The sequence below is a fragment of the Cornus florida genome, unplaced genomic scaffold (assembly GCF_030987335.1).
Source record: "Cornus florida cultivar Cherokee Brave unplaced genomic scaffold, ASM3098733v1 CherokeeBrave_3.0.0_Hap2_Chr03, whole genome shotgun sequence".
NCBI lineage: Eukaryota > Viridiplantae > Streptophyta > Magnoliopsida > Cornales > Cornaceae > Cornus > Cornus florida.
The window spans coordinates 101,322,333-101,342,821 of record NW_026775573.1 but is presented as its reverse complement, the minus strand read 5'-3'; positions in this window follow the sequence as shown (position 1 = coordinate 101,342,821).

Here is a 20,489-nt window from a genome sequence, read left to right as displayed (position 1 = left end):
GAGTTAAACTTATTCGAGTTCCCAATGACATCCCGAAGAGTATTTCAACGAGTAAAGATTGAATCTTTGATTGAAATTACTTGAATCAAGGGACTTATTTTGTCCCTGGACCTTTTATATATAAAGATTGAATCTTTAAAAAGAAATGAGCGTTATGAGTTGACCCTATCCGAGTTCCCTATGACGTCCCGAATAGTGTTTTAACGCGTAAGGATTGAATTTTTGAATGAAATTACCTCAATAGAGGTACTTATTATGTCACTAGACCTTTTTAATGTATAAAGGTTCAAGCTTTGAAAGAAAATGAGAGTTTTGAGTTAAACATATTCGAGTTCCCTGTGACGTCTCGAAGAGTGTTTTAAAGAGTAAATATTGAATCTTTGAATGAAATTACCTCAATCAAGGTACCTATTATGTCACTAGACCTTTTTAATGTATAAAGATTGAATATTTGTAAAGAACTACGAGTTTTGAGTTAAAGTTATTTGAGTTCCCTTTGACGTTACGAAGCGTGTTTTAATGAGTTAAGATTGAATCTTTGAACGAAATTATATCAATCAATGTACCTATTATGTCAGTAGACCTTTTTAATGTATAAAGATGGAATCTTTGAAAAAAAATGAGAGTATTGAGTTTAACTTATTCGAGTTACCTATGAAGTCGCGAAGAGTGTTTTAATGACCAAAGATTGAATCTTCGAATGAAAATTCCTCAATATAGGAACCTATTATGTTACTAGATCTTTTTGATGTATAAAGATTGAATCTTTGAAAGAAAATTAGAGTTTTGAGTTAAACTTATTCGAGTTCCTTTTGACATCCCGAAGAGTGTTTTAATGAATAAAGATTGAATCTTTGAATGAAATTACCTCAATCGAGGTACCTATTAAGTCACTAGAAATTTTTATTGTATAAAGATTGAATCTTTGAAAAGAAACGAGAGTTTTGAGTTAAAGTTATTCGAGTTCCCTTTGACGTCACGAAGAGTGTTTTAATGAGTAAAGATTGAATCTTTGAATGAAATTACCTCAATCAAGGTACCTATTCTACCACTAGACCTTTGTAATGTATAAAGATTGAATCTTTGAAAGAAAATGAGTGTTTTGAGTTTAACTTATTCGAATTACCCATGAAATCGCGAAGAGTGTTTTAATGACAAAAGATGGAATCTTTGAATGAAAAATACCACAATAAAGGTACCAATTCTGTTATTAGACCTTCCCAATGTATAAAGATTGAATCTTTGAAAGAAAACGAGATTTTTGAGTTAAACTTATTCGAGTTCCCTGTAACGTCCCGAAGAGTGTCTTAATGAGTAAAGATTGAATTATTGAATGAAATTACCTCAATCAAGGTAGCTATTACATCACTAGACCTTTTTAATTTATAAAGATTGACGTTTTGAAAAGAAATGAGTGTTTCGAGTTAAAGTTATTCAAGTTCCCTTTGACGTCACGAAGAGTGTTTTAATGAGTAAAGATTGAATCTTTGAATGAAATTACCTCAATCAAGGTACCTATTATGTCACTAAACCTTTTTAATGTATAAAGATTGAATCTTTGAAAGAACATGAGAGTTTTGAGTTCAACTTATTCGAGTTACCTATGAAGTTGCGAAGAGTGTTTTAATGACTAAAGATTGAATCTTTGAATGAAACTACCTCAATAAAGGTACTTATTTTGTTAGTAGACCTTTTTAATGTATAAAGACTGTACCTTTGAAAGAAAATGAGAGTTTTGAGTTAAACTTATTCACGTTCCCTGTAACGTCCCAAAGAGTGTTTTAATGAGTAAATATTGAATCTTTGAATGTAATTACCTCAATCAAGGTAGCTATTATGTCACTAGACCTTTTTAATGTACAAAGATTGAATCTTGGAAAGAAAGTGAGAGTTTTGAGTTTAACTTATTCGAGTTACCTATGAAGTCGCGAAGAGTGTTTTAATGAATAAAGATTGAATCTTTGGATGAAAACACCTCAATAAAGGTACCTATTATGTTACTAGACCTTTTTAATGTCTAAAGATTGAATCTTTGGAATAAAATGATAGTTCTCAGTTCAACTTATTCGATTTACCTATGAAGTCGTGAACAGTGTTTTAATGACTAAATAATGAATCTTTGAATGAAAATACCGTAGTAAAGGTACCTATTATGTTACAAGACCTTTTTAATGTATAAAGATTGAATCTTGGAAAGAAAATGACTGTTTTGAGTTGAACTTATTCGAGTTCCCTATGACATCCCGAAGAGTATTTCAACAAGTAAAGATTGAATCTTTAATTGAAATTACTTAAATCAAGGGACTTAATTTGTCCCTGGACCTTTTATATATAAAGATTGAATCTTTAAAAAGAAATGAGCGTTATGAGTTGAACCTATCCGAGTTCCCTATGACGTCCCGAATAGTGTTTTAACGCGTAAGGATTGAATCTTTGTATGAAATTACCTCATTGAGGTGTTTTCATTCAAAGATTCAATCTTTATTCATTAAAACACTCTTCGCTACTTCATAGGTAACTCGAATAAGTTAAACTCAAAACTATCACTTTCTTTCCAAGATTCAATCTTTGTACATTAAAAAGGTCTAGTGACATAATAGCCACCTTGATTGAGGTAATTACATTCAAAGATTCAATATTTACTCATTAAAACACTCTTTGGGACGTTACAGGGAACATGAATAAGTTTAACTAAAAACTCTCATTTTCTTTCAAAGATACAGTCTTTATACATTAAAAAGGTCTACTAACAAAATAAGTACCTTTATTGAGGTAGTTTCATTCAAAGATTCAATCTTTAGTCATTAAAACACTCTTCGCAACTTCATAGGTAACTCGAATAAGTTGAACTCAAAACTCTCATGTTCTTTCAAAGATTCAATCTTTATACATTAAAAAGGTTTAGTGACAGAATAGGTACCTTGATTGAGGTAATTTCATTCAAAGATTCAATCTTTACTTATTAAAACACTCTTCGTGACGTCAAAGGGAACTTGAATAACTTTAACTCGAAACACTCATTTCTTTTCGAAACGTCAATCTTTATAAATTAAAAAGGTCTAGTGATGTAATAGCTACCTTGATTGAGGTAATTTCATTCAATGATTCAATCTTTACTCATTAAGACACTCTTCGGGACATTACAGGGAACTCGAATAAGTTTAACTCAAAAATCTCATTTTCTTTCAAAGATTCAATCTTTATACAGTGGGAAGGTCTAGTAACAGAATTGGTACCTTTATTGTGGTATTTTTCATTCAAAGATTCCATCTTCAGTCACTAAAACACTCTTCGCGATTTCATAGGTAACTCGAATAAGTTAAACTCAAAACACTCATTTTCTTTCAAAGATTCAATCTTTATACGTTACAAAGGTCTAGTGGTAGAATAGGTACCTTGATTGAGGTAATTTCATTCAAAGATTCAATCTTTACTCATTAAAACACTCTTTGTGACGTCAAAGGGAACTCGAATAACTTTAACTCAAAACTCTCATTTCTTTTCAAAGATTCAATCTTTATACAATAAAAATTTCTAGTGACTTAATAGGTACCTCGATTGAGGGAATTTCATTCAAAGATTCAATCTTTATTCATTAAAACACTCTTCGTGATGTCAAAAGGAACTCGAATAAGTTTAACTCAAAACTCTAATTTTCTTTCAAAGATTCAATCTTTATACATCAAAAAGATCTAGTAACATAATAGGTTCCTGTATTGAGGAATTTTCATTGAAGATTCAATCTTTGGTCATTAAAACACTCTTCGCGACTTCATAGGTAACTCGAATAAGTTAAACTCAATACTCTCATTTTTTTCAAAGATTCCATCTTTATACATTAAAAAAGTCTACAGACATAATAGGTACATTGATTGAGATAATTTCGTTCAAAGATTCAATCTTTACTCATTAAAATGCGCTTCGTGACGTCAAAGGGAACTCAAATAACTTTAACTCAAAACTCGTAGTTCTTTACAGATATTCAATCTTTATACATTAAAAAGGTCTAGTGACATAATAGGTACCTTGATTGAGGTAATTTCATTCAAAGATTCAATATTTACTCTTTAAAACACTCTTCGAGACGTCGCAGGGAACTCGAATATGTTTAACTCAAAACTCTCATTTTCTTTCAAAGCTTGAACCTTTATACATTAAAAATGTCTAGTGACATAATAAGTACCTCTATTGAGGTAATTTCATACAAAGATACAATCCTTACGCGTTAAAACACTATTCGGGACGTCATAGGGAACTCGGATAGGTTCAACTCATAACGCTCATTTCTTTTTAAAGATTCAATCTTTATATATAAAAGGTCCAGGGACAAAATAAGTCCCTTGATTCAAGTAATTTCAATCAAAGATTCAATCTTTACTCGTTGAAATACTCTTCGGGATGTCATTGGGAACTCGAATAAGTTTAACTCAAAACATTCATTTTCTTTCCAAGATTCAATCTTTATACATTAAAAAGGTCTTGTAACATAATAGGTACCTTTACTACGGTATTTTCATTCAAAGATTCATTATTTAGTCATTAAAACACTGTTCACGACTTCATAGGTAAATCGAATAAGTTGAACTCAGAACTATCATTTTATTCCAAAGATTCAATCTTTAGACATTAAAAAGGTCTAGTAACATAATAGGTACCTTTATTGAGGTGTTTTCATTCAAAGATTCAATCTTTATTCATTAAAACACTCTTCGCGACTTCATAGGTAACTCGAATAAGTTAAACTCAAAACTCTCACTTTCTTTCAAAGATTCAATCTTTGTACATTAAAAAGGTCTAGTGACATAATAGCTACCTTGATTGAGGTAATTACATTCAAAGATTCAATATTTACTCATTAAAACACCCTTTGGGACGTTACAGGGAACGTGAATAAGTTTAACTCAAAACTCTCATTTTCTTTCAAAGATACAGTCTTTATACATTAAAAAGGTCGACTAACAAAATAAGTTCCTTTATTGAGGTAGTTTCATTCAAAGATTCAATCTTTAGTCATTAAAACACTCTTCGCAACTTCATAGGTAACTCGAATAAGTTGAACTCAAAACTCTCATGTTCTTTCAAAGATTTAATCTTTATACATTAAAAAGGTTTAGTGACAGAATAAGTACCTTGATTGAGGTAATTTAATTCAAAGATTCAATCTTTACTCATTAAAACACTCTTCGTGACGTCAAAGGGAACTTGAATAACTTTAACTCGGAACACTCATTTCTTTTCAAAACGTCAATCTTTATAAATTAAAAAGGTCTAGTGATGTAATAGCTACCTTGATTGAGGTAATTTCATTCAATGATTCAATCTTTACTCATTAAGACACTCTTCGGGACGTTACAGGGAACTCGAATAAGTTTAACTCAAAAATCTCATTTTCTTTCAAAGATTCAATCTTTATACATTGGGAAGGTCTAGTAACAGAATTGGTACCTTTATTGTGGTATTTTTCATTCAAAGATTCCATCTTCAGTCATTAAAACACTCTTCGCGATTTCATAGGTAACTCGAATAAGTTAAACTCAAAACACTCATTTTCTTTCAAAGATTCAATCTTTATACATTACAAAGGTCTAGTGGTAGAATAGGTACCTTGATTGAGGTAATTTCATTCAAAGATTCAATCTTTACTCATTAAAACACTCTTCGTGACGTCAAAGGGAACTCGAATAACTTTAACCCAAAACTCTCATTTCTTTTCAAAGATTCAATCTTTATATAATAAAAATTTCTAGTGACTTAATAGGTACCTCGATTGAGGGAATTTCATTCAAAGATTCAATCTTTATTCATTAAAACACTCTTCGGGATGTCAAAAGGAACTCGAATAAGTTTAACTCAAAACTCTAATTTTCTTTCAAAGATTCAATCTTTATACATCAAAAAGATCTAGCAACATAATAGGTTCCTGTATTGAGGAATTTTCATTCAAAGATTCAATTTTTGGTCATTAAAACACTCTTCGCGACTTCATAGGTAACTCAAATAAGTTAAACTCAATACTCTCATTTTTTTCAAAGATTCCATCTTTATACATTAAAAAGGTCTACTGACATAATAGGTACGTTGATTGAGATAATTTCGTTCAAAGATTCAATCTTTACTCAATAAAACACGCTTCATGACGTCAAAGGGAACTCAAATAACTTTAACTCAAAACTCGTAGTTCTTTACAAATATTCAATCTTTATACATTAAAAAGGTCTAGTGACATAATAGGTACCTTGATTGAGGTAATTTCATTCAAAGATTCAATATTTACTCTTTAAAACACTCTTCGACACGTCGCAGGGAACTCGAATATGTTTAACTCAAAACTCTCATTTTCTTTCAAAGCTTGAACCTTTATACATTAAAACGGTCTAGTGACATAATAAGTACCTCTATTGAGGTAATTTCACACAAAGATTCAATCCTTACGCGTTAAAACACTATTTGGGACGTCATAGGGAACTCGGATAGGTTTAACTCATAACGCTCATTTCTTTTTAAAGATTCAATCTTTATATATAAAAGGTCCAGGGACAAAATAAGTCCCTTGATTCAAGTAATTTCAATCAAAGATTAAATCTTTACTGGTTGAAATACTCTTCGGGATGTCATTGGGAACTCGAATAAGTTTAACTCAAAACAGCCATTTTCTTTCCAAGATTCAATCTTTATACATTAAAAAGGTCTTGTAACATAATAGGTACCTTTACTACGGTATTTTCATTCAAAGATTCATTATTTAGTCAATGAAACACTGTTCACGACTTCATAGGTAAATCGAATAAGTTGAACTCAGAACTATCATTTTATTCCAAAGATTCAATCTTTAGACATTAAAAAGGTCTAGTAACATAATAGGTACCTTTATTGAGGTGTTTTCGTTCAAAGATTCAATCTTTATTCATTAAAACACTCTTCGCGACTTCATAGGTAACTCGAATAAGTTAAACTCAAAACTCTCACTTTCTTTCCAAGATTCAATCTTTGTACATTAAAAAGGACTAGTGACATAATAGCTACCCTGATTGAGGTAATTACATTCAAAGATTCAATATTTACTCATTAAAACAATCTTTGGGACGTTATAGGGAACGTGAATAAGTTTAACTCAAAACTCTCATTTTCTTTCAAAGATACAGTCTTTATACATTAAAAAGGTCTACTAACAAAATAAGTACCTTTATTGAGGTAGTTTCATTCAAAGAATCAATCTTTAGTCATTAAAACACTCTTCGCAACTTCATAGGTAACTCGAATAAGTTGAACTCAAAACTCACATGTTCTTTCAAAGATTCAATCTTTATACATTAAAAAGGTTTAGTGACAGAATAGGTACCTTGATTGAGGTAATTTCATTCAAAGATTCAATCTTTACTCATTAAAACACTCTTCGTGACGTCAAAGGGAACTTGAATAACTTTAACTCGGAACACTCATTTCTTTTCAAAACGTCAATCTTTATAAATTAAAAAGGTCTAGTGATGTAATAGCTACCTTGATTGAGGTAATTTCATTCAATGATTCAATCTTTACTCATTAAGAAACTCTTCGGGACGTTACAGGGAACTCGAATAAGTTTAACTCAAAAATCTCATTTTCTTTCAAAGATTCAATCTTTATACATTGGGAAGGTCTAGTAACAGAATTGGTACCTTTATTGTGGTATTTTTCATTCAAAGATTCCATCTTCAGTCATTAAAACACACTTCGCGATTTCATAGGTAACTCAAATAAGTTAAACTCAAAACACTCATTTTCTTTCAAAGATTCAATCTTTATACATTACAAAGGTCTAGTGGTAGAATAGGTACCTTGATTGAGGTAATTCCATTCAAAGATTCAATCTTTACTCATTAAAACACTCTTCGTGACGTCAAAGGGAACTCGAATAACTTTAACTCAAAACTCTCATTTCTTTTCAAAGATTCAATCTTTATACAATAAAAATTTCTAGTGACTTAATAGGTGCCTCGATTGAGGTAATTTCATTCAAAGATTCAATCTTTATTCATTAAAACACTCTTCGGGATGTCAAAAGGAACTCGAATAAGTTTAACTCAAAACTCTAATTTTCTTTCAAAGATTCATTCTTTATACATCAAAAAGATCTAGTAACATAATAGGTTCCTGTATAGAGGAATTTTCATTCGAAGATTCAATCTTTGGTCATTAAAACAATCTTCGCGACTTCATAGGTAACTCGAATAAGTTAAACTCAATACTCTCATTTTTTTCAAAGATTCCATCTTTATACATTAAAAAGGTCTACTGACATAATAGGTACATTGATTGAGATAATTTCGTTCAAAGATTCAATCTTTATACATTAAAACACGCTTCGTGAGGTCAAAGGGAACTCAAATAACTTTAACTCAAAACTCGTAGTTCTTTACAAATATTCAATCTTTATACATTAAAATGGTCTAGTGACATAATAGGTACCTTGATTGAGGTAATTTCATTCAAAGATTCAATATTTACTCTTTAAAACACTCTTCGAGACGTCGCAGGGAACTCGAATATGTTTAACTCAAAACTCTCATTTTCTTTCAAAGCTTGAACCTTTATACATTAAAAAGGTCTAGTGACATAATAAGTACCTCTATTGAGGTAATTTCATACAAAGATTCAATCCTTACGCGTTAAAACACTATTCGGGACGTCATAGGGAACTCGGATAGGTTCAACTCATAACGCTCATTTCTTTTTAAAGATTCAATCTTTATATATAAAAGGTCCAGGGACAAAATAAGTCCCTTGATTCAAGTAATTTCAATCAAATATTCAATCTTTACTCGTTGAAATACTCTTCGGGATGTCATAGGGAACTCGAATAAATTTAACTCAAAACAGTCATTTTCTTTCCAAGATTCAATCTTTATACATTAAAAAGGTCTTGTAACATAATAGGTACCTTTACTACGGTATTTTCATTCAAAGATTCATTATTTAGTCATTAAAACACTGTTCACGACTTCATAGGTAAATCGAATAAGTTGAACTCAGAACTATCATTTTATTCCAAAGATTCAATCTTTAGACATTAAAAAGGTCTAGTAACATAATAGGTACCTTTATTGAGGTGTTTTCATTCAAAGATTCAATCTTTATTCATTAAAACACTCTTCGCGACTTCATAGGTAACTCGAATAAGTTAAACTCAAAACTCTCACTTTCTTTCCAAGATTCAATCTTTGTACATTAAAAAGGCCTAGTGACATAACAGCTACCTTGATTGAGGTAATTACATTCAAAGATTCAATATTTACTCATTCAAACACTCTTTGGGACGTTACAGGGAACGTGAATAAGTTTAACTCAAAACTCTCATTTTCTTTCAAAGATACAGTCTTTATACATTAAAAAGGTCTACTAACAAAATAAGTACCTTTATTGAGGTAGTTTCATTCAAAGATTCAATCTTTAGTCATTAAAACACTCTTCACAACTTCATAGGTAACTCGAATAAGTTGAACTCAAAACTCTCATGTTCTTTCAAAGATTCAATCTTTATACATTAAAAAGGTTTAGTGACAGAATAGGTACCTTGATTGAGGTAATTTCATTCAAAGATTCAATCTTTACTCATTAAAACACTCTTCGTGACGTCAAAGGAAACTTGAATAACTTTAACTCGAAACACTCATTTCTTTTCAAAACGTCAATCTTTATAAATTAAAATGGTCTAGTGATGTAATAGCTACCTTGATTCAGGTAATTTCATTCAATGCTTCAATCTTTACTCATTAAGACACTCTTCGGGATGTTACAGGGAACTCGAATAAGTTTAACTCAAAAATCTCATTTTCTTTCAAAGATTCAATCTTTATACATTGGGAAGGTCTAGTAACAGAATTGGTACCTTTATTGTGGTATTTTTCATTCAAAGATTCCATCTTCAGTCATTAAAACACTCTTCGCGATTTCATAGGTAACTCGAATAAGTTAAACTCAAAACACTCATTTTCTTTCAAAGATTCAATCTTTATACATTACAAAGGTCTAGTGGAAGAATAGGTACCATGATTGAGGTAATTTCATTCAAAGATTCAATCTTTACTCATTAAAACACTCTTCGTGACGTCAAAGGGAACTCGAATAACTTTAACTCAAAACTCTCATTTCTTTTCAAAGATTCAATCTTTATACAATAAAAATTTCTAGTGACTTAATAGGTACCTCGATTGAGGTAACTTCATTCAAAGATTCAATCTTTATTCATTAAAACACTCTTCGGGATGTCAAAAGGAACTCGAATAAGTTTAACTCAAAACTCTAATTTTCTTTCAAAGATTCATTCTTTATACATCAAAAAGATCTAGTAACATAATAGGTTCCTGTATTTAGGAATTTTCATTCGAAGATTCAATCTTTGGTCATTAAAACACACTTCGCGACTTCATAGGTAACTCGAATAAGTTAAACTCAATACTCTCATTTTTTTCAAAGATTCCATCTTTATACATTAAAAAGGTCTACTGACATAATAGGTACATTGATTGAGATAATTTCGTTCAAAGATTCAATCTTTACTCATTAAAACACGCTTCGTGACGTCAAAGGGAACTCAAATAACTTTAACTCGAAACTCGTAGTTCTTTACAAAAATTCAATCTTTATACATTAAAAAGGTCTAGTGACATAATAGGTACCTTGATTGACGTAATTTCATTCAAAGATTCAATATTTACTCTTTAAAACACTCTTCGAGACGTCGCAGGGAACTCGAATATGTTTAACTCAAAACTCTCATTTTCTTTCAAAGCTTGAACCTTTATACATTAAAAAGGTCTAGTGACATAATAAGTACCTCTATTGAGGTAATTTCATACAAAGATTCAATCCTTCGCGTTAAAACACTATTCGGGACGTCATAGGGAACTCGGATAGGTTCAACTCATAACGCTCATTTCTTTTTAAAGATTCAATCTTTATATATAAAAGGTCCAGGGACAAAATAAGTCCCTTGATTCAAGTAATTTCAATCAAAGATTCAATCTTTACTCGTTGAAATACTCTTCGGGATGTCATAGGGAACTCAAATAAGTTTAACTCAAAACAGTCATTTTCTTTCCAAGATTCAATCTTTATACATTAAAAAGGTCTTGTAACATAATAGGTACCTTTACTACGGTATTTTCATTCAAAGATTCATTATTTAGTCATTAAAACACTGTTCACGACTTCATAGGTAAATCGAATAAGTTGAACTCAGAACTATCATTTTATTCCAAAGATTCAATCTTTAGACATTAAAAAGGTCTAGTAACATAATAGGTACCTTTATTGAGGTGTTTTCATTCAAAGATTCAATCTTTATTCATTAAAACACTCTTCGCGACTTCATAGGTAACTCGAATAAGTTAAACTCAAAACTCTCACTTTCTATCCAAGATTCAATCTTTGTACATTAAAAAGGCCTAGTGACATAACAGCTACCTTGATTGAGGTAATTACATTCAAAGATTCAATATTTACTCATTAAAACACTCTTTGGGACGTTACAGGGAACGTGAATAAGTTTAACTCAAAACTCTCATTTTCTTTCAAAGATACAGTCTTTATAAATTAAAAAGGTCTACTAACAAAATAAGTACCTTTATTGAGGCATTTTCATTCAAAGATTCAATCTTTAGTCATTAAAACACTCTTCGCAACTTCATTAGTAACTCGAATAAGTTGAACTCAAAACCCTCATGTTCTTTCAAAGATTCAATCTTTATACATCAAAAAGGTTTAGTGACAGAATAGGTACCTTGATTGAGGTAATTTAATTCAAAGATTCAATCTTTACTCATTAAAACACTCTTCGTGACGTTAAAGGGAACTTGAATAACTTTAACTCGAAACACTCATTTCTTTTCAAAACGTCAATCTTTATAAATTAAAAAGGTCTAGTGATGTAATAGCTACCTTGATTGAGGTAATTTCATTCAATGATTCAATCTTTACTCATTAAGACACTCTTCGGGATGTTACAGGGAACTCGAATAAGTTTAACTCAAAAATCTCATTTTCTTTCAAAGATTCAATCTTTATACATTGGAAAGGTCTAGTAATAGAATTGGTACCTTTATTGTGGTATTTTTCATTCAAAGATTCAATCTTCAGTCATTAAAACACTCTTCGCGATTTCATAGGTAACTCGAATAAGTTAAACTCAGAACACTCATTTTCTTTCAAAGATTCCATCTTTATACATTACAAAGGTCTAGTGGTAGAATTGGTACCTTGATTGAGGTAATTTCATTCAAAGATTCAATCTTTACTCATTAAAACACTCTTCGTGACGTCAAAGGGAACTCGAATAACTTTAACTCAAAACTCTCATTTCTTTTCAAAGATTCAATCTTTATACAATAAAAATTTCTAGTGACTTAATAGGTACCTCGGTTGAGATAATTTCATTCAAAGATTCAATCTTTATTCATTAAAACACTCTTCGGGATGTCAAAGGAACTCGAATAGGTTTAACTCAAAACTCTAATTTTCTTTCAAAGATTCAAACTTTATACATCAAAAAGATCTAGTAACATAATAGGTTCCTGTATTGAGGAATTTTCATTCGAAGATTCAATCTTTGGTCATTAAAACACTCTTCGCGACTTCATAGGTAACTCGAATAAGTTAAACTCAATACTCTCATTTTTTTCAAAGATTCCATCTTTATACATTAAAAAGGTCTACTGACATAATAGATATATTGATTGAGATAATTTCGTTCAAAGATTCAATCTTTACTCATTAAAACACGCTTCGTGACGTCAAAGGGAACTCAAATAACTTTAACTCAAAACTCGTAGTTCTTTACAAATATTCAATCTTTATACATTAAAAAGGTCTAGTGACATAATAGGTACCTTGATTGACGTAATTTCATTCAAAGATTCAATATTTACTCTTTAAAACACTCTTCGAGACATCGCAGGGAACTCGAATATGTTTAACTCAAAACTCTCATTTTCTTTCAAAGCTTGAACCTTTATACATTAAAAAGGTCTAGTGACATAATAAGTACCTCTATTGAGGTAATTTCATACAAAGATTCAATCCTTACGCGTTAAAACACAATTCGGGACGTCATAGGGAACTCGGATAGGTTCAACTCATAACGCTCATTTCTTTTTAAAGATTCAATCTTTATATATAAAAGGTCCAGGGACAAAATAAGTCCCTTGATTCAAGTAATTTCAATCAAAGATTCAATCTTTACTCGTTGAAATACTCTTCGGGATGTCATAGGGAACTCGAATAAGTTTAACTCAAAATAGTCATTTTCTTTCCAAGATTCAATCTTTATACATTAAAAAGGTCTTGTAACATAATAGGTACCTTTACTATGGTATTTTCATTCAAAGATTCATTATTTAGTCATTAAAACACTGTTCACGACTTCATAGGTAAATCGAATAAGTTGAACTCAGAACTATCATTTTATTCCAAAGATTCAATCTTTAGACATTAAAAAGGTCTAGTAACATAATAGGTACCTTTATTGAGGTGTTTTCATTCAAAGATTCAATCTTTATTCATTAAAACACTCTTCGCGACTTCATAGGTAACTCGAATAACTTCATAGGTAACTCGAATAAGTTAAACTCAAAACTCTCACTTTCTATCCAAGATTCAATCTTTGTACATTAAAAAGGCCTAGTGACATAACAGCTACCTTGATTGAGGTAATTACATTCAAAGATTCAATATTTACTCATTAAAACACTCTTTGGGAAGTTATAGGGAACGTGAATAAGTTTAACTCAAAACTCTCATTTTCTTTCAAAGATACAGTCTTTATACATTAAAAAGGTCTACTAACAAAATAAGTACCTTTATGGAGGTATTTTCATTCAAAGATTCAATCTTTAGTCATTAAAACACTCTTCGCAACTTCATTGGTAACTCGAATAAGTTGAACTCAAAACCCTCATGTTCTTTCAAAGATTCAATCTTTATATATTAAAAAGGTTTAGTGACAGAATAGGTACCTTGATTGAGGTAATTTAATTCAAAGATTCAATCTTTACTCATTAAATCACTCTTCGTGACGTCAAATGAAACTTGAATAACATTAACTCGAAACACTCATTTCTTTTCAAAACGTCAATCTTTATAAATTAAAAAGGTCTAGTGATGTAATAGCTACCTTGATTGAGGTAATTTCATTCAATGATTCAATCTTTACTCATTAAGACATTCTTCGGGACGTTACAGGGAACTCGAATAAGTTTAACTCAAAAATCTCATTTTCTTTCAAAGATTCAATCTTTATACATTGGGAAGGTCTAGTAACAGAATTGGTACCTTTATTGTGGTATTTTTCATTCAAAGATTCCATCTTCAGTCTTTAATACACTCTTCGCGATTTCATAGGTAACTCGAATAAGTTAAACTCAAAACACTCATTTTCTTTCAAAGATTCAATCTTTATACATTACAAAGGTCTAGTGGTAGAATAGGTACCTTGATTGAGGTAATTTCATTCAAAGATTCAATCTTTACTCATTTAAACACTCTTCGTGACGTCAAAGGGAACTCAAATAACTTTAACTCAAAACTCTCATTTCTTTTCAAAGATTCAATCCTTTTACAATAAAAATTTCTAGTGACTTAATAGGTACCTCGATTGAGGTAATTTCATTCAAAGATTCAATCTTTATTCATTAAAACACTCTTCGGGATGTCAAAAGGAACTCGAATAAGTTTAACTCAAAACTCTAATTTTCATTCAAAGATTCAATCTTTATACATCAAAAAGATCTAGTAACAAAATAGGTTCCTGTATTGAGGAATTTTCATTCGAAGATTCAATCTTTGGTCATTAAAACACTCTTCGCGACTTCATAGGTAACTCGAATAAGTTAAACTCAATACTCTCATTTTTTTTCAAAGATTCCATCTTTATACATTAAAAAGGTCTACTGACATAATAGGTACATTGATTGAGATAATTTCGTTCAAAGATTCAATCTTTACTCATTAAAACACGCTTCGTGACGTCAAAGGGAACTCAAATAACTTTAACTCAAAACTCGTAGTTCTTTACAAATATTCAATCTTTATACATTAAAAAGGTCTAGTGACATAATAGGTACCTTGATTGAGGTAATTTCATTCAAAGATTCAATATTTACTCTTTAAAACACTCTTCGAGACGTCGCAGGAAACTCGAATATGTTTAACTCAAAACTCTCATTTTCTTTCAAAGCTTGAACCTTTATACATTAAAAAGGCCTAGTGACATAATAAGTACCTCTATTGAGGTAATTTCATACAAAGATTCAATCCTTACGCGTTAAAACACTATTCGGGACGTCATAGGGAACTCGGATAGGTTCAACTCATAACGCTCATTTCTTTTTAAAGATTCAATCTTTATATATAAAAGGTCCAGGAACAAAATAAGTCCCTTGATTCAAGTAATTTCAATCAAAGATTCAATCTTCACTCGTTGAAATACTCTTCGGGATGTCATAGGGAACTCGAATAAGTTTAACTCAAAACAGTCATTTTCTTTCCAAGATTCAATCTTTATACATTAAAAAGGTCTTGTAACATAATAGGTACCTTTACTACGGTATTTTCATTCAAAGATTCATTATTTAGTCATTAAAACACTGTTCACAACTTCATAGGTAAATCGAATAAGTTGAACTCAGAACTATCATTTTAATCCAAAGATTCAATCTTTAGACATTAAAAAGGTCTAGTAACATAATAGGTACCTTTATTGAGGTGTTTTCATTCAAAGATTCAATCTTTATTCATTAAAACACTCTTCGCGACTTCATAGGTAACTCGAATAAGTTAAACTCAAAACTCTCACTTTCTTTCCAAGATTCAATCTTTGTACATTAAAAAGGTCTAGTGATATAATAGCTTCCTTGATTGAGGTAAATACATTCAAAGATTCAATATTTACTCATTAAAACACTCTTTGCGACGTTACAGGGAACGTGAATAAGTTTAACTCAAAACTCTCATTTTCTTTCAAAGATACAGTCTTTATACATTAAAAAGGTCTAGTAACAAAATAAGTACCTTTATTGAGGTAGTTTCATTCAAATATTCAATCTTTAGTCATTGAAACACTCTTCGCAACTTCATAGGTAACTCGAATAAGTTGAACTCAAAACTCTCATGTTCTTTCAAAGATTCAATCTTTTTACATTAAAAAGGTTTAGTGACAGAATAGGTACCTTGATTGAGGTAATTTCATTCAAAGATTCAATCTTTACTCATTAAAACACTCTTCGTGACGTCAAAGGGAACTTGAATAACTTTAACTCGGAACACTCATTTCTTTTCAAAACGTCAATCTTTATAAATAAAAAAGGTCTAGTGATGTAATAGCTATCTTGATTGAGGTAATTTCATTCAATGATTCAATCTTTACTCATTAAGACAATCTCCGGGACGTTACAGGGAACTCGAATAAGTTTAACTCAAAAATCTAATTTTCTTTCAAAGATTCAATCTTTATACATTGGGAAGGTCTAGTAACAGAATTGGTACCCTTATTGTGGTATTTTTCATTCAAAGATTCCATCTTCAGTCATTAAAACACTCTTCGCGATTTCATAGGTAACTCGAATAAGTTAAACTCAAAACACTCATTTTCTTTCAAAGATTCAATCTTTATACATTACAAAGGTCTAGTGGTAGAATAGGTACCTTGATTGAGGTAATTTCATTCAAAGATTGAATCTTTACTCATCAAAACACTCTTCGTGATGTCAAAGGGAACTCGAATAACTTTAACTCAAAACTCTCATTTCTTTTCAAAGATTCAATCTTTATACAATAAAAATTTCTAGTGACTTAATAGGTACCTCGATTGAGGTAATTTCATTCAAAGATTCAATCTTTATTCATTAAAACACTCTTCGGGATGTCAAAAGGAACTCGAATAAGTTTAACTCAAAACTCTAATTTTCTTTCAAAGATTCAATCTTTATACATCAAAAAGATCTAGTAACATAATAGGTTCCTGTATTGAGGAATTTTCATTCGAAGATTCAATCTTTGGTCATTAAAACACTCTTCGCGACTTCATAGGTAACTCGAATAAGTTAAACTCAATACTCTCATTTTTTTTCAAAGATTCCATCTTTATACATTAAAAAGGTCTACTGACATAATAGGTACATTGATTGAGATAATTTCGTTCAAAGATTCAATCTTTACTCATTAAAACACGCTTCGTGACGTCAAAGGGAACTCAAATAACTTTAACTCAAAACTCGTAGTTCTTTACAAATATTCAATCTTTATACATTAAAAAGGTCTAGTGACATAATAGGTACCTTGATTGAGGTAATTTCATTCAAAGATTCAATATTTACTCCTTAAAACTCTCTTCGAGACGTCGCAGGGAACTCGAATATGTTTAACTCAAAACTCTCATTTTCTTTCAAAGCTTGAACCTTTATACATTAAAAAGGTCTAGTGACATAATAAGTACCTCTATTGAGGTAATTTCATACAAAGATTCAATCCTTACGCGTTAAAACACTATTCGGGACGTCATAGGGAACTCGGATAGGTTCAACTCATAACGCTCATTTCTTTTTAAAGATACAATCTTTATATATAAAAGGTCCAGGGACAAAATAAGTCCTTGATTCAAGTAATTTCAATCAAAGATTCAATCTTTACTCGTTGAAATACTCTTTGGGATGTCATAGAGAACTCGAATAAGTTTAACTCAAAACAGTCATTTTCTTTCCAAGATTCAATCTTTATACATTAAAAAGGTCTTGTAACATAATAGGTACCTTTACTACGGTATTTTCATTCAAAGATTCATTATTTAGTCATTAAAACACTGTTCACGACTTCATAGGTAAATCGAATAAGTTGAACTCAGAACTATCATTTTATTCTAAAGATTCAATCTTTAGACATTAAAAAGGTCTAGTAACATAATAGGTACCTTTATTGAGGTGTTTTCATTCAAAGATTCAATCTTTATTCATTAAAACACTCTTCGCGACTTCATAGGTAACTCGAATAAGTTAAACTCAAAACTCTCACTTTCTTTCCAAGATTCAATCTTTGTACATTAAAAAGGCCAAGTGACATAACAACTACCTTGAATGAGGTAATTACATTCACAGATTCAATATTTACTCATTAAAACACTCTTTGGGACGTTACAGGGAACGTGAATAATTTTAACTCAAAACTCTCATTTTCTTTCAAAGATACAGTCTTTATACATTAAAAAGGTCTACTAACAAAATAAGTACCTTTATTGAGGTAGTTTCAGTCAAAGATTCAATCTTTAGTCATTAAAACACTCTTCGCAACTTCATAGGTAACTCGAATAAGTTGAACTCAAAACTCTCATGTTCTTTCAAAGAATCAATCTTTATACATTAAAAAGGTTTAGTGATAGAATAGGTACCTTGATTGAGGTAATTTCATTCAAAGATTCAATCTTTACTCATTAAAACACTCTTCGTGACGTCAAAGGGAACTTGAATAACTTTAACTCGAAACACTCATTTCTTTTCAAAACGTCAATCTTTATAAATTAAAAAGGTCTAGTGATGTAATAGCTACCTTGATTGAGGTAATTTCATTCAATGATTTAATCTTTACTCATTAAGACACTCTTCGGGACGTTACAGGGAACTCGAATAAGTTTAACTCAAAAATCTCATTTTCTTTCAAAGATTCAATCTTTATACATTGGGAAGGTCTAGTAACAGAATTGGTACCTTTATTGTGGTATTTTTCATTCAAAGATTCCATCTTCAGTCATTAAAACACTCTTCGCGATTTCATAGGTAACTCGAATAAGTAAAACTCAAAACACTCATTTTCTTTCAAAGATTCAATCTTTATACATTACAAAGGTCTAGTGGTAGAATAGGTACCTTGATTGAGGTAATTTCATTCAAAGATTCAATCTTTACTCATTAAAACACTCTTCGTGACGTCAAAGGGAACTCGAATAACTTTAACTCAAAACTCTCATTTCTTCTCAAAGATTCAATCTTTATACAATAAAAATTTCTAGTGACTTAATAGGTACCTCGATTGAGGTAATTTCATTCAAAGATTCAATCTTTATTCATTAAAACACTCTTCGGGATGTCAAAAGGAACTCGAATAAGTTTAACTCAAAACTCTAATTTTCTTTCAAAGATTCAATCTTTATACATCAAAAAGATCTAGTAACATAATAGGTTCCTGTATTGAGGAATTTTCATTCGAAGATTCAATCTTTGGTCATTAAAACACTCTTCGCGACTTCATAGGTAACTCAAATAAGTTAAACTCAATACTCTCATTTTTTTCAAAGATTCCATCTTTATACATTAAAAAGGTCTACTGACATAATAGGTACATTGATTGAGATAATTTCGTTCAAAGATTCAATCTTTACTCATTAAAACACGCTTCGTGACGTCAAAGGGAACTCAAATAACTTTAACTCAAAACTCGTAGTTCTTTACAAATATTCAATCTTTATACATTAAAAAGGTCTAGTGACATAATAGGTACCTTGATTGAGGTAATTTCATTCAAAGATTCAATATTTACTCCTTAAAACTCTCTTGGAGACGTCGCAGGGAACTCGAATATGTTTAACTCAAAACTCTCATTTTCTTTCAAAGCTTGAACCTTTATACATTAAAAAGGTCTAGTGACATAATAAGTACCTCTATTGAGGTAATTTCATACAAAGATTCAATCCTTACGCGTTAAAACACTATTCGGGACGTCATAGGGAACTCGGATAGGTTCAACTCATAACGCTCATTTCTTTTTAAAGATTCAATCTTTATATATAAAAGGCCCAGGGGCAAAATAAGTCCCTTGATTCAAGTAATTTCAATCAAAGATTCAATCTTTACTCGTTGAAATACTCTTTGGGATGTCATAGGGAACTCGAATAAGTTTAACTCAAAACAGTCATTTTCTTTCCAAGATTCAATCTTTATACATTAAAAAGGTCTTGTAACATAATAGGTACCTTTATTGCGGTATTTTCATTCAAAGATTCATTATTTAGTCATTAAAACACTGTTCACGACTTCATAGGTAAATTGAATAAGTTGAACTCAGAACTATCATTTTATTCCAAAGATTCAATCTTTAGACATTAAAAAGGTCTAGTAACATAATAGGTACCTTTATTGAGGTGTTTTCATTCAAAGATTCAATCTTTATTCATTAAAACACTCTTCGCGACTTCATAGGTAACTCGAATAAGTTAAACTCAAAACTCTCACTTTCTTTCCAAGATTCAATCTTTGTACATTAAAAAGGCCTAGTGACATAACAACTACCATGAATGAGGTAATTACATTCAAAGATTCAATATTTACTCATTAAAACACTCTTTGGGACGTTACAGGGAACGTGAATAAGTTTAACTCAAAACTCTCAATTTCTTTCAAAGATACAGTCTTTATACATTAAAAAGGTCTACTAACAAAATAAGTACCTTTAGTGAGGTAGTTTCATTCAAAGAT